Consider the following 7,479-nt stretch of genomic DNA (forward strand, 5'->3'; position numbering starts at 1 on the left):
ATATATGAATATACAGCTAACAAATTTCACAGACTCCCGAAAAAATAACAGGTAGCTACTGATGCACAGGTAAATTAGTAAAAATGCTTTTTTTCCTTTTATGATTGCATATACTTTTTCTTCTCTTCTTGAGATCATGATTTTGTAGTGCCATTTGGTACCGGGGATGGAACTCGGATCCTTGTACTGCCAAGGCAGATGGTGGAACCACTGAGCTAAATCCCCAGCCTTTAATGCCATTTGAAAGAGAGCAAATAGAAAGATAATTCAGTCTTTTCTTTAACATGATAAATCAAAATTAATTATTTTATTATTTATAGCTGGGATACATAAAGCATTCAGTTTCCTATAGATATGTTTGCCATTTAAAGAGTTGTTAATATGTTGGTGTTCTACAACCAGAAATTCTGATAAATTCTATTTCACATAGTTCCCATTAAATTTTTAAATATATAGTGTGTTTATAATTACTGCATCATTCCTGTCATACAAAGCATCTGTTTTGACGAAGTATCTGTAAAAAAGTAAATATTCTGTTTATAATTTTACATGCCTGATTTAAAAATAATATTCCACAGAATAGCTTCTGACTGTATGTTTCAAACCTTGGTCCTTTTCTACCACCTGCTTAATTTGTTATCAAGCACCTGAAGCCATGGCTACATTTTAATATGATTGCTGGTTCTGTACCTTCTAGTCAGAATGGCAGGTGGTTGCACAGTGTGTAATAGAAGTATTTATAGCATTTCTGCACCTCCTGCTACACCTCTCAATAATGTGGCTATACACGCAGTGATTGCACATCATATAAATATACCCTACTAAATCCAGACTTAATGTATCTTCAGATTGAAGTTTCTTTAAAAGTGGCCAGTGGCACTCCATTGCAAACTCCACATGAGGAAGTATGGTAGTGGTGGTGTCTAACTGGAAAGACAGCAGTGGCCTTAATTTAACATTATTAAAATACCTTATTTTGTAAGTTTTCAAGAACACATAACATGTTGAAAAAAAAAGGTTGAGGCAGCTATCAGAGCCTTGAGAAGGATTTATGCAAGTCAGAGACCCTGAAGCTTAGGCTTTGTACTTCCATGTTAAATTTCCCTGTGACTATGTGCATTTGTGATTTTGATAAATATTGCCAAATTGTTTCCCATGGAGGTTTATGAATTTACCTCCCACTTCTAATGCAGGCTTCCCGTCCCAAGATCTTGACTTCAGAGTGTGTTGATTTTTCACAATCTAATAGGTAGAACAAAACAGCTTAGTATATCTGTAGCATACATTTCTCTAATTGGAGGTTAAGCTGGGCATCTTTCCTAGGTATAAGAACTATATATGTTTCATTTTCTGTGAACTCTTAGTTCATTTCTTTGCTCTTTTTTATTACTGGTATATTTTCAGTCATTTTCTTATTGTTTGCTGAGAATTTTTTACATATTGGTTTTGGTTCTTGTTTTTTCTATTTTTCTTATTGTACCTTATATTTTTGTTGTTCCTTGTCTTGGCCAGCTTGTTTGTCTTTTGATAATTACATAAACTTTATCTCTTTTCTAACTTCAGGATTGTTAGTAATAGTAGCAAGATCTTTCCTACTTCAAGATTATAAAAGAAGATAGGATTCTAGGTACTACTAAAAAAAAAAAAACTATATTCCTAAACACTTTAAAAAAGCTTGTACTTTTAGCTAAAGTTTAAATGTTAATTTACTTTCTTCATCAAGCTAATATTTATTGGACACTTATTATACGCGCAATCATTACATTTCCCTGGGTTGGAAAATACGGGACTGGGAATTAAAGAATTCTAAATAAGAATAGGCTACTTTCCAAAATAGAAATGATAAATAAATGTCATGCTCAGTAGCTAAAAATAGAAATGCTTCATATTTCCCAGATACGTTAATATTTATAGCATTACAGATAGCTCTGTCCTTTCTTCATGGTTGGTGCCCCATGCATCCTATAGAGGAACTCAACCTTCTGCGAATGATCAATCTTCCTTTGTAGTTCAGGTACTTATTTTCCAAGAAAAGATCAAATGCTCCTCTCAACTGGAAATGCCCACTCTCCCTGTTGTTTCAGAGTTTCTTACTCTCACATTCTAGGCATGCCCAAACTAAATCCTGGTGAGCAAAGTAGCCCTGACTTGTTTGTCTTTTATTCTGGAATTAGATAAAAAAATATGCTAAGTGGGCAGGGGATTTAGCTCAAAGTTTCTGGAACTTGCCTTGCAAGCCCAAGGACCCGAGTTCGATCCCCATTACCAAAAAAAAAAAAAAGAGCAAAGTGAGGAGATGTGGGTGAAAATATACAATGGAGTAGATGAACACGTCTAGAGATCAAATGTATAGCATAAGACCTATGCAGAATAATGCTGTATTGAGTTTGAGATTTTTTTCATTCCTTTTCAAAAATTAATTTATTTTTCCCCATGCCCTCCCTCAAGCCCCCGCCATGTACACAAGTTTTGTTTCCATTTTTTCCTTCTATTTTCACTTTTTGTTTCTTTTTGCTGAGGGAGTAGGCTTTAAGTAATCTTGCCCTACATGCAAATGGGTAACTGAGGTGCTAAGATTATAATTTACTTGGCTTTAAGAACATATTTTATACATCACAATATCATGCTGTATATCTTAAATATATACAATAAAGTAAAATAGAAACATATCCTTCATTGACAATTATAACTTAATAGTAATGTAATATGAGGAATGATAAAACTATGGTGTGTTTAAATAATAAAATATTAATTATAGCGAAAGACACATTTTACTTACCTCTTGCTTCTTGCCTCTTTCTTTTTTTTTTTCTTTTTTGGTACCTGGGATTGAACTGGTGTCCTTGCGCTTGCAAGGAAGGCCACCAAACCGCTGAGCTAAATCCCCGGCCCCTCTTGCCACTTTCTGAAGGAGTTCTGCAAATCCTCCTTTGTAGTCTTTAGTAGCACTGTCATGGTTTCCTCCATGTCCTGAATCAGTTCAAAATATTTGCCTTACGTAGTCATTTTGAGTTTTGGGGAGGTGCACAGTGCGAGATATGGTGAACAAGATAGATGGGAACACACTGTATGTTGCTACAAGCCCATCTTTCCATTGGATAACTCTTGGCAGCAGCGTTCACACATCGCAAAGACACTTATGAGAGAAGAGTTATAGAACTGCCTCGAAAGTGGCAAGAACGATGGGATAAGTGTGTTCAAAGTAAGGCGGAGGATTGTAGGGCGGTTGCTGGCAATATGTCTTTTGCTGTAATAAATTTTTTAAAAACTTGAAGCATTTTCCCCGGTACCAAAAAAAAAAAAAAGTGTCAAGCATTCACCATATGTTTGATCATCCCATATATTTTTACGTGAACATTCATGCAATATTCATCATTAATAAAAGTAGTCTTTCCTCTGGTGCTGACCACGAATCACAATCGGCTCCACAGTTCTCCCTTTGGTACTTAACGCTTGTTTGAACAAATTTAGGGAACTGAAAGACCAATTAACTGCTGAGGAAAAAAACGCCATCTTTGAAGCATAATCAGAAACTAAAGAACTAAAGTAATGTTAGAACAAAAAGGTACCTGTGAAAGCTGTTGGCTCAGCCTCCTCATTTTAAAGATAAGGCAGCAGAGGCCCAGAGGACTTTGAGGTTAATGACATGGTACCTGTTTATCTTGTCATCACACCCATACATAAAAGCTACTCAGCCCTCTTTCTTAATTTCATTAATTCATGTAGTCACTATGCTAATTTTGTTTGTTCTAAAAAAGTTTGAACGTATAACGAAGTAGGGGAAAAAAATCACTCCACGCCTTTCTACCTGGGGGACAATCACTTCTAAAAATGCAGTAGCAGGGCTCAGGATGCAGCTGAGTGGAACAGCACTCGCCTAACCTGTGGGTTCACTCCTCAGCAAGCCACTCGGCCAAAGGCAACACGACCATCGCAAAGAAAATGAATTCTGGAGTCAGTGCTACATAGAATCCCATCGGCTTCCCTGTTGATTTTGTTGTAGCCTAGTTATTTAGCCTTTCTGAGCTTTATTTTTTTCTTTTTAATCTCTAAAAAAAAATACTAGTCATATCATAGTAAAAATTGAAGTAGGTAAAGCATTCAATCATTGAAGCATAATTGCATTTAATTTTTAGCAATTACTAGTTGTACAGTTATAATACTTTCCAAATTTTTGCATCGTGCTTTTTCCTGTCATGATATCATATACATTTTCCTAGTTATCAAATACTCTTTGTTAATAATAATCTTTATTAGTAAAAATGTCATGGCCATCTTTGGGGAGCAAGTAGGATTCTCATTCCTTTCAAACCCAAGTCTGCATGTACTTTCTCCCTAATTAATTTTTTAAAAAGCTGAATCAGCAGCTCTCAACAAGGAAAAAAGGAAACAAAGGTTAATTCAGAGGAACTATTTTGGAATCAAGAGCTGGATTTATTAGGTATGTACATGAGGATGCTTTGATGTGTGTATTTAGAGAGTAAAGGATATAGAATAATTGATGGCTATATTGGCAGATCAAAGTATCTCAACTGCATTTCTGGCTGTGCAGTTAAACCATTTGCACTTTTCCTACATTTACTGTGTGTACTTTGTGAGCATAATAATAATTTGTCCTCACACAGGACCTTTCATCTGGGGAGGAACTCAAAGCACTTTGAAGATGTTAATAAGTAAAAGACCCGCTAATTATGATTGCTTAAAAATAAAAACTTTCCTTTCAGCATGTTTACATGATTGCTGGGGAGGCTTTGCCTCAAAGAGACTTGCTGTCCCAGGCAAGCTATTTGGAGTAAATTATTTTTAAATCATACTGTTGGACTCTGTATACAGATAAAATGGCTTTCTTTAGACAGCCACATCAGATGTAATAAAAATAATTCAGCTTTCTATGGCATTTTTTATTTGGAAGTCACACATTTCCCTACTAACTTTTGGTTTTTTTTTTTTTTGGTACCGGGGACTGAACTCGGGTCCTTGCGCTTACAAGGCAGGCCACCGAACCGCTGAGCTAAATCCCCAGCCCTGTTTGGTTGGTTTTTGAGACAGGGTCTCACTGTGTAGTTGAGACTAACCTGGGACTCACTATGTAGCCCAGGCTGGCCTCGAACTCATAGTGATCCTCCTGCCTCACCTTCCCGAGTGCAGGGATTATAGGTATGCACCACCACACCTGGATACCCAGTAACTTTTGGATAGAGCAAAGAACATTCTCTTGCTGGATATTTATAATGAGTTTTAGATGATCAGCCAAGGTCATAGAACAACTCAGTAAAATTTAGCAGAAGGATCTTCTGCAAATATATTCTCAGAACTTCCTGAAATTATATTTGTTAAAGAAAATTCAGGTAGCAAAAATTATAGAGTCCTTTTTTGTCCCAGGGAATGGTTGAACAAGGTGACTTTGTTAGGAGTTTTATGAGCTTTTACCACAGCTTTCTTATATTGAACAGGTGAAAGAAATTCCTATGTAGATAAGACTTTATTTACTCAGTAAAGTCTTCCCTAATCTCAACTGTTGTGCTAAATAGCACCTTCCTCTCTCCTACCTGGGAAATTATTATTTGTCAACCTATTTAGCATGTAAGTCACATTTTCCTTATGTCAATTAGTTTTTTATACAGTAGTTCTCCCACACAAGAATAAACCCTAAGAAAGTAAAATATATGTTCTGCTCATCTTAATATTCTATAGAAGGTTTAATAGAATGCTTGAGCTTATACAATAATAACATTTGATTTAATTAAGAATTTTATGAAAAAAATAATTTTATGAAAGTTTCATAATAGAAAAAAAAAGGTTAATAACATAAATGTCCATCAGTAGAGCTAAAGTTATGGAACATCCATACAATGGAATATTTTGATTTTACTAGAAAGACTCATGTAGACTTGGAAAAGTTCAGTGATATATTTTAGGAAAAATTTACATAGAATCTACTTTTTAAGATCTAATTTTGTAGGGGATTTAGCTCAGCAGTTCGGTGACCTGCCTTGCAAGTGCAAGGACCTGAGTTCAGTCCCTGGTACCAAAAAAAAAAAAAAAAAAAAAAAAGATCTAATTTTGTTTTCAAAGTGAAACCAAGTCATGTGTGGGGTGAATAGATGGAGAACCAGACAGATACACTGATTGTTTGTTTGTTTTGTAGTTTGTGGGAAAAGGAAACCCTGAAATATATAAGCTAATTATCAACCATGAGTATGTCTGGTGGGCGCAGGGGGAAGTGGACTGGCTGGGGGTAACAGTCCTTCACTCTATTACTCTAAGCTGATATTTTAGCTCTGAGCAAGTATTATTTTTGACCATTTTTAAAAAGTGAATTATTTATTGACTTGAAGCTTGAATTTATTGAAGTAAACTTCATTTGGGCAGGTGACCTAATATCCCAGATTTCTCAACTTTCCAGCCTTTCTCCCTGACAGAGCTTCTGGACTAACCCTCCCTTGCCAGAGAGGACAAAGTCTTCCTTTTTTCAAAAGTAAGCATTTGGCCAGATTCAAACCGACTCCCTTGGGCATCTCCCTAGGGCACCTTTCCAGGGCTTTGCTTTCTAAACTTGGTAGGCTAATGGGCTGGAACGGATTCCCTGGCTAACTCTGGGAGCTGTCAAAATCTCTCTGGTAGCTTTCCTAGTCTCTTCTGGTCTCCAATGAGGCATCAAACTTTTTCAGTTGTAAATCAGCTTAGATCAAAATTCAAGAAGTAGATTTCACGGCTCCTGAACTCCCTTATGCTCTTTCCTTCTAGTGGTTGAGTTCTTGCTGACTTGAAACTCCTAAGTCCCTGAGCTAATCAGAAATAGATACCTGGACTCACTTTCTTAAGTGATCATTCTCCTGCTTTGATCATCAGCAGGGGTGTAATATGTTTTCCATACTTTGTGTAGGTTGGCTCCCTGCCAGCAGGATTCTCTCAATGGAAGAAAACTCAACACTCTCTAAAATGGGAGGACAAAGGGTTTTGTAGGAATAATGAAAATTAATCCAATTTGCTGGGATCTGGCATGGCCCTGTGTAATGGGGTTAGTTCAGGGCTAGTTCGTGGTTATACAAACTTGCCAACAATTAGCAAGAGGAAAGAATACCCCCTAGTGGTAAAATTGTATTTCTGCACACCATCCCCAGGCCCACTTTCAGTCAGAGAAGTTTCTGTGTAAAGAAATCTATTCAGTCTTAATCTTGAATGACATTCAGAGATATAAGCATTACAATTTCCATTACCGCACTGTGTTTTTTTCTGAGTATTGGGCACTACAGTTTGCAGAATAAAATTCTTAACTTTGTTACTTCATTATGGCAAAAGATCTTCATTATGATACACACTAGAGAGCTCTAAATAGTTTTTGTATGCTATTATTAATCTGATCATTATGCTTACTGTTAATCTTACTTCAGGTCCATTTTTCTTTTCACAATGATGTAAGAAGGAGGGAAGGGAAAAGAGTAAAAAAATTAAGATTTGTTATGTACATGTACCAAC

This window comes from Fukomys damarensis, unplaced genomic scaffold, assembly GCF_012274545.1.
Source record: "Fukomys damarensis isolate Sample0158 unplaced genomic scaffold, DMR_v1.0_HiC HiC_scaffold_38, whole genome shotgun sequence".
NCBI classification, from domain to species: domain Eukaryota; kingdom Metazoa; phylum Chordata; class Mammalia; order Rodentia; family Bathyergidae; genus Fukomys; species Fukomys damarensis.